This window comes from Pan troglodytes, chromosome 7 (assembly GCF_028858775.2).
Source record: "Pan troglodytes isolate AG18354 chromosome 7, NHGRI_mPanTro3-v2.0_pri, whole genome shotgun sequence".
In the NCBI taxonomy this organism is placed as follows: Eukaryota; Metazoa; Chordata; class Mammalia; order Primates; family Hominidae; genus Pan; species Pan troglodytes.
In genome coordinates, this window is record NC_072405.2 from 144,191,457 (window position 1) to 144,203,601 (window position 12,145).

Genomic DNA, 12,145 nt, shown 5'->3' on the forward strand with positions numbered 1-12,145 from the left:
CTTTGCTCCTCACTCTTCTTTCTCCTGCTGCCTTGTGAAGAAGGTGCCTTCTTTCCCTTCTGCCGTGATTGCAAGTTTCCCGAGGTCTCCCCAGCCACACGGAACTGTGAGTCAATTCAACCTCTTTCCTTTGTAAATTACCCAGTCTCTGGTGGTATCGTTACAGCAGTGGGAAAATGGACTAAAACAGGGTGTGTGACTTAATCCTTACTTGGCACGGTCTTAAGTTCTATTTATAATTTGATATCTTGTTGCCACAAAGAGTTCATTCCATCAATCTTACAATCTCCATTTCAACATCAGTGCTGGTCACTTATGTCTATACTATAAAAGGCAGGGAGTATAATGAAGTGTGTCTCTGACATCCCATCCTGTCATGGTTTGGAACCCAGTTTTTAATTAAGTTTTCTCTGAGGTCTCCTGGGTCAAGAGGAGGTCAGATAGGGGATTTAGATTTTATTTTTGGTGCTAAGTACTCATCATTAACATACAGAGCTAAAAGCACACTGGGCCTGAAGAATGTTTGAAGCATTAAACTAAAATTAATTGCTGGCTGATGGGGAAGCTATAGCAACAGGATCATCAATTTCTCTCTCTTCTGATGAAGGGAACAGAAGAGAGACTGGAACAGTGGTCCCCAACCTTTTTGGCACCAGGGGCCAGTTTCATGGAAGACAATTTTTCCATGGACCCCGGTTTGGAATGCTTCCATGGAGGGGATGGTTTTGGGATGCTTCAAGGACGTTACATTTATTGTGCACTTCATTTCTATTATTATTACATTGTAATATATAATGAAATAATTAGACAACTCACCATAATGTAGAATCAGTGGGAGCCCTGAGCTTGTTTCCTGCAACTAGACAGTCCCATCTGGGGGGTGATAAGAGACAGTGACAGATCATCAGGCATTAGATTCTCATAAAGAGTGTGCAACCTATATCCCTCGCATGTGCATTTCACAATAGGATTCATGCTCCTATGAGAATCTAATGCCACTGCTGATCTGACAGGAGGTGGAGCTCCAGTGGTAATGCAAGTGATGGGGAGTGGCTGTAAATACAAATGAAACTTTGCCCACTCACCCACTGCTCATCTCCTACTGTGCAGGGGTTGGGGACCCCTGGGCGAGAGATTGGCAGGTAAAGGCACTGAGACACCAACACTGTATAGTGTTCTTCAGAAGGATATCAAGTTTTGACTGCATAGATTTTTTCTTTTTGTTATATATTTCCCTATAGCAAGCATGACCATCCTGTTTCTGCTGGTCGGCTCCTGTGAATCTCTTACAATTGACCATTTCTTCTAAATTCCATACACCACTTCTGATAGTAGCAAATACTTTGGCCAGTTTCTTTGCTGTTAACATTCTTGGTGCCTCGGGTATAACTTCTCCTCCCTCTGCCTCAACTTCTTTACATTTTTTTTTTCCAGTTCAGTCTTCCAGGTCATCATTGGAAAGCTCTCCAGCCTCAATGCCGACAAGCTCGTGAGTATCCTCTTCATCATTGTCCAACTCTAGCTGTTCCCAAGCAGTAATATCTTGTGTTTTTTTACTAATTTCATCCACAGCAGAATTTTTGTTAAAGCCTTTGAATGTGTTCACATATGTTTTCAAAACTGTCTTTCAAAAGCCATTTATTCATTGCTGTGTGACTTCTTCCCATACTGCAGTGATATTCTGGACAGTATTTAGGATGTTAAAACCTTCCTAAAACTCAGATTCAGTAAACTTCAGATACAGCCAGATTCAGTCACTTCAGCAGCCTGCACAAACGTTTGGCATAAGTAGTGTGCTTTAAACACAGCTATTGTGCCTTGGTTTGTTGGTTGAATCAGTGCGGTTGTGTATGTGTGGTGGCAAATGCACAACTTTCACAGCAGGATGCACGTCCCCAATATGCTGTGGATGCCCTGGAGTATTGTCTAAGATCAGAAGAATCTCAAATGAGATGTTGTTTTGCCTACAATATTCTCTTGCCTGTGGAATAAAACTGTTCAAAACCAGTCTTCAAACAATGCAGATGTCACTCAGGGTTTCTTGTTATAGAGCTAATAAAGGGAAATGCATACTTGCTCACGTTTGTGAATGCTCTAGGGTTCCCCATGGTAGATTAGGAAAGTCTTTTATTTGAACCTTGCAATACTTCCATCCCAAAGCAGCATTACACAGTTCTTGAATGCCTTGATCCTGGCATTGTTTGGACTTTTGATGAGTGTATGTACTCTCCAGCATATGCTTCCAGAACAAGCTTGTTTTATTGACATTAAATATTTGTTTCAGCAAATATTTCTAATTCACAATTACCCTCTGCAGCCCTTTCTTAAGAGCTTCAACACCTTCAGTATTGGCACTTGCTGCCTCTCTACTGACCTTCACGTTATAAAAATTAAAATGACTTATGAAGGATTGGAACTGCCCGTGCCTTGCTATAAGCATTTTGTGTACATGAGGTCACTGAAACTCTCTTTTAGCGTATTGAAAACACTTCTTGCCTTAGTCTGGACCATTAGGAGAATAAGTGGTGTGGACTTCTGTATCTGGTCTTCTGTCCACATGACAAGTAATTTTTTTCATATCATAAATCTTCTCAGCTCTTTTCTTTATGGTGATGATGGATTTAACCAATGCTGACAATTTCACGCATTACTGATTTACTTCTTTTCCTTTAAGACGGTCGAGATAGTGGATTGTGAAAGTCCTAACTCCTCTTGCACTGGTCATTACTGGCTTGCTGCCTTTATGCCAGGCAATTATCTTGAGTTTCATCTCAAGAGTAATTGCCTTCCTTTTCTTCTCACCAGAAGCAGGAGATACAGATGGGCATTTTGTAGACATGATGGGATGTGAAAACACTAAACACTGTTTACCGCTCTGATCCTGTGGCTGACTGGGAGCTGCGGCTTGCTACAGCATCATGGCAGAGTAATGCTAGCACAGGAAAAGATCAAAATTCAAAATGTGGTTTCTAGTGAATGCATATCACTTTTGTGTCATGATAATGTAAAAAAAGTCAAGTCAAAACATCATAAGTTGGGGACCATCTATAGTCTGTTTTATAAAACCTTTATAAAATTTATTTCTCTCCATTGACCTCATTAATATTACAAGAATGTTACCTGAATTCCACTCACACCCATCTAACCTCTAACCAGATTAAGAAATAGAACAATCCTGGAATCCCATAAACTCTTCTTAGGCTGTGACCTGCTACTCCCTCTTCCCAGAGGCAACCACAGTCCTTGCTTCTCTTGCTCCAGATTAATTATGCTGGTTTATAAACTGTGTATTAGGTTATAATATGGTATCCACTTATTATACCTAGTGTTTTTCCCTAATGACATGACTATGTACTTTATTATGTGGTTGTATGTAACAAAGTTTAACTCATTTCCATGGGTGTTTTGTTTCCCATTGTATGGACATAACATCATTTGTTGATCCATTTCTTATGACAGACATGTGGGTGGCTACCAGTTTGGGACTTGTCATAGGTCGTGTTTCCTAGAAGCATAACTTAAGACAGGAATTCTTGTACAAGTGATTCACTGAGAAGCCGTTTTTAGAAGAAACCAGTAATGAGGTGAAGGAAGCAGGATGGGGAAAGTTCTGTGGCTAGGGGAGAAGCTAAGGGTAAATGTGGGTTCAGGTAAAGCCCAGCCCCAGTCTGATCCTGTAGGAAGCTCTGGAGCATAAATTCCACCACGGAATCTGGCCTGCCTTAAGGAAAGAGAGTGAGGCTTTTGCTTTCTCCAGTGGTCAGTGCTGGCTCCGGGCCACCCAAGGTGGTGCATATGAATTTACCTCTTAGGAAGTTTTGGGGAAGGCAGTCCCAATTGCTCAGGGCAGTGCTCTGAGGAGGTTGCAGGTACAAGCCATTGACAGTGGCCACTGCAACAGGAAAGCAGATGACATCGGGGGGCATTTTTAACAGTGTCCACTTCAGCTGATATAAAACATGCTGCTATTGGGGTCAGGACTAGTGTGAGGCAAGGGAGGCACCTAGGGAACAAAATTTAAAGAACCAATCACCCTCAAGGCTCTGCAAAGTGCAGGATCAGCACTTACATGATCCTGAGAATGACAGCCTATTTCAATTGTGCACCCTAGGTGCCTTGCTGACCTCACCCTAGTCCAGGACTTGCTGCTATGAACACTTTGCACTTCTTTAGTGCATATATGCCTATGCATCTGCTGGATATAGACTCAGGAGTGGAATTGCTAAGCCATAGAGTATGTGGGTATGTTTATATCCAGCTTTAGTAGATATGGCCTAACAGTTTTTCAAAAATGGTTGTATCAATTTTCACACCCACTATCAGAGTATTGAATTCCAGTGCTACACATTCTTTGAATTTTCAGTTTTTCTAATTTTAGCCATTCCGGTCAGATATATTGTTATCACAGTGGGTTTAATTTGTATTTTCTTGATTACTAGTGACATTGAACACATTTTCATATTCATTGATTATGCATTGTTTAGTGCTTTTGTTTTTTATTTCTCCAATTGTGTTTGTTCTCTGATTTTTATTGATTTATAGGAGGGACAGAGAGAGAGAAAAAAAAAAAAGACAGAGAGTATTATCCTGGATACAAATTCTTTATAGATAATATTTATTGAAAACATCTTGTTCCCACCCTGTGGCTTTCTATTTACTCATTTAATGGCATCTTTTGATGAACAGAAGTTCCTAATTTTAATATAGTCCAACTCTTAGCAATCTTTTTTTATAAGGTTTGCTTATTTTTGTGTTCTGTGTAAGAAACCGTCACTACCCTGAGGTTATGTATATTTTATCTTCTAGAAATTTTATAGTTTATATTTAAACAAATTTTTATTTTAAGGTAGCCTTAGCTTTCCAGACAAGCTGTAAAGATAATGCAGAAAGTTCCTATGTATTCTTCACTCAGTTTCCCCTACGGTTAGCATCTTATATTACTGTGGCACATTTACCACAACTAGTGAATCAAATACTGATGCATTATTATTAACTAAAGTCCTTACTTTATTGAGATTTTCTTAGTTTTTTCCAATATCTTGTTTTTTAATTTTTGAGACAATGTCTCGCTCCATCACCCAGGCTGGAGTGCAGCGGCATGGTCTCAGCTCACTGCAATCTCTGCCTCCCCGATTCAAGTGATTCTCCTGCCTCAGCCTCCTGAATAGCTGGGATTACAGGCACCTGCCACCACGCCTGGCTAATTTTTGTATTTTAGATAGGGTCTCGCCATGTTGTCTAGACTGGTTCCAAATCCAATATCTTTTATCTGTTTCAGAATCCCACTCAGGATACCACATCATGTTTAGTCTTCATGTCTGCTTAGATACCTATGGCTGTGATAATTTCTTAGATTTTTTTGCTGTTTTTTTTTTATGGCTTTGACAATTTTAAAGAGTTTTAATCAAATGTTTGTAGAATGTCCCTCAATTTGGATCTGTCTGATGCTCTCTCCTGCTTAGACTAGGGTGATGGGGTTTTGGGAGAAAGACACAGTATCTTCCCAAAACACGGTCTCAAGAATACATGCTATCAACATGACTTGTCACTGATGATGTTAATTCTGATCCCCTGGCTAGAGTCATGCTGCCAGTTTTTTCCATTGTGGAGTCACTATCCTCTCCCCCTTTTCTACACCGTACTCTGGAGCAAGTTCCTAAGCATAGTTTGGAACTTAAGGTTCTACCTCCTTGAGGGCACAGAAGCTACATAAATTATTTGGAATTCTTCTGTATGGTGGATTTGTGTCTTTCTCCTCCTCCATTTATTTATTTATTCAGTCATTTATTTACACTGATATGGATTCATGGATATTTATTTTAGACTTTGAGTTATTTATTTTTTTGTTCAAGTTGTTTCAGTTTTGACCAATGACTCTGTTGGCTCATGTGTCTTTTTAATATGACCCAATCCTTCTTTTTTATTACTTCTTTACTTTCTAGCACCTCAAGATTCTTCAGGTCAGTTTTGCATCTTCCATGCCCCCATCCCAGAATCAGCCATTTCTCTAAAAAGCCCTGGTTCCCTTTATTGGAGAATGGTATTAGAAACCAAGATCTGAGTGTTAGGTGTGCTTGTTATACTGGGGCAGGTGTCATGTTTCTAGGCCTTCTCAGAGGACTGTTAGAGAAAAATTATTTAATGATATGTATTAAAGCATGGTAAGGAAGATTTTATTCAAGGCCATCACAGTTGATGTAGGGGCTGCTGCAACACATCTTCCAGTGGAGGAGAGAGATTGGATTCAACTCTGAATACAGCATGAGCAAGTGGGAAATGATAGCCAAGGAGCAGTATGGGAGTCAGTGAGTGAGAATTTACTAAGAGTAAACATCAGGGTAAAGGAAATTCTGGCTCAACTGACCTAAAAGGATTATTGCTGAAGATAGGCCAGAGTCATCAGACATTGCCTGGGGGTGGGGGAGGATGAGGAACTGGATTAGATATCAAGGATGAGGGCTTCTCACTAAACTGAGTTAGCAGGTGTATTGGTCCATTTTCATACTGCTATAAAGAACTGCCTGACACTGGGTAATTTATAAAGAAAAGAGATTTAATTGACTCACAGTTCAGCATGGCTGAGAAGGCCTCAGGAAACTTACAGTCATGGTAGAAGGCAAAGGAGAAGCAAGGCACCCTCTTCACAAGGCAGCAGGAAGGAGAATGAACACAGGAGGAACTACCAAACACTTATAAAACTAACAGATCTCTTGAGAACTCACTCACTATCACAAGAACAGCATGGGGGAAACTGCTGCCATGATCCAATTACTTCCTCTTGGTCTCTCCCTTGATATGTGGGGATTACAGAGATTATGGAGATTATAATTCAAGATGAGATTTTGGGTCGGAACACAGCCAGACCGTATCAGCAAGATTCTTTGTTAAAACTGGAATTTGCAAGGAAGTGCACAGATGGTGCTAGCAAAAGATTCAGAAGCCTGACTAAAGTTTGTCCAAGCAAATAATCTTTGTCAGGACAGAGCTAAGAAATATATGTATGTGCATTCAAACCATTTATGCACGTATCACACACATCTGTAATTATTTTTATGCCTATGCAGTAGTATCTATATTAAGCTAAACATTAGTTAATACCGATGGTTCCAACTTTAATTCAATATCACATGGATAATTCTAGTCTTTCTGCTTGTCTGTAACCTCCCAATACAACAGTGAAAAATCTAGTTTCCACTGTCTATTTACATATTGTTTGGTCACTGTATGCATTCACAGTGGGTTTCAGAATTGTTTTTGTTTTTCTTTTTGAGTCTGTTAGATATGAGTTCTAAATTTCTCTTCAAATAATCAATATGTCAGTATGTTCAATTCTTTGCCTTCTACTTTTAAACTTAACTTCTTCATAAAGCAACCTTTTCTGATTACCTGCTCCACCCTGACTCATTCCAATTACTTGCTCATTCTCTACCCTGACTCATTATGATTTCCTGCTCTGCCATAACCATTTTTCCCACCAAACCACTCACCCCATCACTCTCTTTAAATTAGCCAATTGGAATTAGTTTAGCCTGTGCAGTCTAACCCTAGCCAACAGGGGAATGACACAGCAGCAGGGGCCATGTGTGTCAGGAATAAGACCCCCTTTTCCTCCCTTGTCCAGGTATGCACTCGCCATTGCTCCATCTGTGAGGCCACACCCTTCTATAGAAGTAAACTGCCTTGCTGAGAAGAAAAAAAGAAAATTTTATATTCGAGTGTTATTTCTTTTGCGAAACTGAAACTTTATTTATAACATGACAGAGTCTTGCTCTGTCACTAGGTTGGAGTGCAGTGGCATGATCTCGGCTCACTGCAATGTCCACCTCCCGGGTTCAAGTGATTCTTCTACCTCCGCCTCCTGAGTAAGTGGGATTACAGGTACCCACCACCACATCCCACTAATTTTTGTATTTTAGTAGAGATGGGGTTTCACCATGTTGCCCATGCTGGTCTTCAACTTCTGGGCTCGAGTGATCTGCCTGCCTCGGCCTCCCAAAGTGCTCGGATTACAGGTCTGAGCCACTGTGCCTGGCCTTCAGTGTTGTTTTAATCTGTGTTTCCATAAAGATAATTAATGTTGAACATCTTTTTACATGCTTATTTACCATCTGTATATATTCTTTATGAGGGATGTCAATCAAGGAAAATGACCAAGGCAAGACAATCATTTTAGATTTATTTGCCAAAGTTAAGGACACGCATCCTGGAGACAAGTCTATACCTTTTTCTGAAGATGGTTTTGAGGGCTTCAAATTTAAAGAGGAAAGGGCAGGATATTGAGAAATACACAGTTTTCATGTGAGGGCAGGTAGAGGAAAATGGTCATTCATGCATTTGTCTGCCTCAGTGAATCTGCATTTTTACATAAAATAATATAGACAATAGGGCAGAGGAAACAATCAGATATGCATTTGTCTAAGGTGGGCAGAGGAATGACTTTGAGTTCTGCCCTATGTCCCAGCACCTGTGAAGATAAGCCATCAATTTACATTGCCAGGGTGAGTTTTAACAGAAACACTTTAGGGTAAAGATCTTGGGGCCCACAAGAAATTTCCTTGTGTGTAAAATATCAAAGAGGCATATAGCTTTTCATCTTTGTAGTCATCTTGTTTAGGAACCAAAATGGGAGGCAGGTTTGCATGACCCAGTTTCCAGCTTGACTTTTCCCTTTGGCTTAGTGAATTTGTGAGCGGAATATTTACTTTCCTTTCACAGGTGTCTGTTGAGACATTTTGCCTGTTTTAATTTGGGCTGTTTGTTTCCTTACTGTTGTGTTTTAAGTCTTCTTTGGATATTCTTCATATAAGTCTTTTATCAGATATTTGATTTTCAATATTTTATCCCAGTGTCTTTTCATTCTCTTAACAATTTCTTCACAGAGTAAAAAGTTTTAATGTTAATGAATTCCAACTTATCAATTTTTCTTTTATAATAAAGTCAACTTTTCAATTTTGCTGTACTTTTTGCTATTGTATCGAAAACTCTGTATACATAAAATATGCATCCACAAAATATAAAATAAAATAAAAACTCATCACCAAACATAAAGTCATGCAGATTTTCTCCATGTCTTCTTCTAGAAGCTTTCTAACTTTGCATTTTATATTTAGTTCTGTGATCCATTCTCTTTAATTAGAAGCTTTATTTCTTAAGCTCTTACATTTAGATCTAAAAACCTCATGGAATTGATTTTTTTTTGTAGGGGACAAAATAGGGGTCAAAATTCTTTTTTTTCTCCACATGAATTTTAGTTGACACAGCACTATTTGTTGAAAAGATTGTCCATTACTCACTAGTCTGCAGTGTCACCTTTGTCATAAATAAAGTGTCCTTATTTGGCTCTATTTCTGGACTTTATTCTGGTCCACTGGTATATTTGTCTGCCCTTGTACCAAGGCCATACTGTCTTAATTAGTGCAGCTTTATAAGAAGCACTTATACTGGTTAGTGTAAATTCTCCAACTTTCTTCTTTTTAAGATTGTCTTGGCTATTTTTTTTGACTATTTGTATTTTCATATGAATTTGAGAACAAGCTTGAAATTTCCCTAGAGAAACTAGGAATCCTGGTTAAGATGGTATCAAATTTATCAATTGTGGATAGTACAATATTAAATTTTAATAATATTTTAATAACCCTTTCCAGGCATGAACATGATATATTCTGCCATTTATTTGAGTCCTCTTTAATTCTCCTCAGTAGTCTTTTATAATTTTTTTTGGTTGCAGAGTTCTTGAATATCGTTAATTAAATTTATATTTATGTATTTGGAGTTTTTTAGTTACTCTTTGAAAGGAAAATATCTTGAGGCCCCCAAAACACTAAGCTAAAGGGAAAAGTCAAGCTGGGAACTGCTTAGTGCAAACTTGCCTCCCATTCTATTCAAAGTCATCCAAAGTCTGCCCAATGAGATAAATACATATCTGATTGCCTCCTTTGGAAAGGCTAATCAGGAACTCAAAAGAATGCAACCATTTGTCTCTCATCTACCTATGACCTGGAAGCCCCCTCCCCACTTGGAGTTGTCCCGCCTTTCCAGGCTGAACCAATGTTCATCTTACATATTTTGATTGATCCCTCATGTCTCCCTAAAATGTATAAAACAAAACTGTGTTCAGACCACCTTGGGCACGTGTTGGCAGGACCTCCTGAGGCTGTGTCATGGGTGTCAGTCCTTAACTTTGGCAAAATAAACTTTCTAAATTAACTGAGATTTGTCTCAGATTTTCAGGGTTCACATTCTATACGTGTGTATGTGTGTGTGTATGTAGAGATATATATATATGTATATTTAATTAATTAATTTATTTATTTTATTTTTATTTATTATTATTATTTTTTTGAGACAGAGTCTTGCTCTGTTGCCCAGGCTGGAGTGCAGTGGCACGGTCTCGGCTCACTGCAAGCTCCACCTCCCAGGTTAACACCATTCTACTGCCTCAGCCTCCTGAGTAGCTGGGACTACAGGTGCCCGACACCACGCCCAGCTAATTTTTTTTTTTTTTTTTTTTTGTATTTTTAGTAGAGACGGGATTTCACCGTTGTTAGCCAGGATGGTCTTGATCTCGTGACCTCGTGATCCGCCCACCTCGGCATCCCAAAGTGCTGGGATTACAGTCGTGAGCCACCACACCTGGCCATATATATTTAATTTTTTATTCTTTATTCCTGTTATATAGAAATACAATTGACTTTTTTAAAGTATCAATTTGTATCTAGTGATTAATTGTAATAGTTCTCTGCATTTTTTCTTTGGCTACTGGGCTGAATATCTTCCAGGTGCCTCCCTAAATATGCATTAATGGTCTTCCACTCTTCTCTGCTCTAATGATTAATGATCAAAGGATCCAATGCCTTTTGCTCCCTGCTGAGCTTGGTCAATGGGAGCTTCACTGGAGAGAGTTGTCGGTGAGGGAGGAGAGTGCAGCCAGGGTATTTATTCCTGTTTCTACCCCTCTGGGATTGCCACTGGCTGGCTGTATCTTTCAACAGATGATCATAGCTCCTCTTAAAACAGCTGATTCCAGAGGGATCACTCTCCTAATTTCTAAAACTGCTTGCTCCCTTGGGCTTAGAGGTGATGAAAATTCTAGTGCCTGCTGGCCCTGGGTCTCTTCACTATTCCCTGTGCTTCCACTACATTCTGCCTGCAATTTTCTAGTTGTCCTCTTGTAAGTAAATTCTGTTTGAACTATCCCAATTTGCATATGCTATCTGTTACTGTTGAGATCTTAACTGAAACAGGTAGAGACTTCCAAAATAGTGGAGCTCATATTGCATGGATGGGAATAAAAAAGTTTGTAAGTATCTTCTTAGGAGAGCCACAACTGCCTCATTTCTACTTTTGTCCCTTAGTTCCCATCTCCTATTCTAGCAATGGGAGAAATGGCACCAAACATTAGCTGCTGGTTCAGAATATATTCCACATATGCAAGATAGTCCTCATGCTTACAAGATACTGGAGGTAAGGACTTCAAGATGTGCGTTTTGAAGAGGTAAAATTTAGTCCATTACAGAAGATAAAATCATGTATTTTCCGTATTCTTAATTGATCTAATAAATAATTGTTTGCTCAATATTATAATAATATCACTATATTGGGTGATTATAGTTTATGGATAAATGAAATAAAAGACAATGTGTAATGAGAGTAAAGGAAAGGGAAAGAAAAATCAAGAATACTCTGTTTTAAGGTACCTACACAACCTGTGAAGTGGCTGTAGAGAAAGTAGATGGATTAATTGTAAATGTGTACTACAAACTCTAAGATAACTACGAATTTTTTTGAAATAAATATATACTAAGATAGAGAGAAAATGGAGGTATATAAAATGATAGGACCAGAGAATGCAGAAAAAAAAGGAATTTTTTTTTTCTTTTTTTGAGACAGAGTGTTGCTCTTATTGCCCAAGCTGGAGTGCAATGGCATAATCTCAGCTCACTGCAACCTCTGCCTCCCGGGTTCAAGAGATTCTTCTGCCTCAGCCTCCCAAGTAGCTGGGACTACAGGTGCATGCCACCACACCCAGCTAATTTTTGTATTTTTAGTAGAGACAGGGTTTCACCATATTGGTCAGGCTGGTCTCGAACTCCTGACTTCATGATCCACCTGCCTTAGCCTCCCAAAGTGCTGGGATAACAAGCAT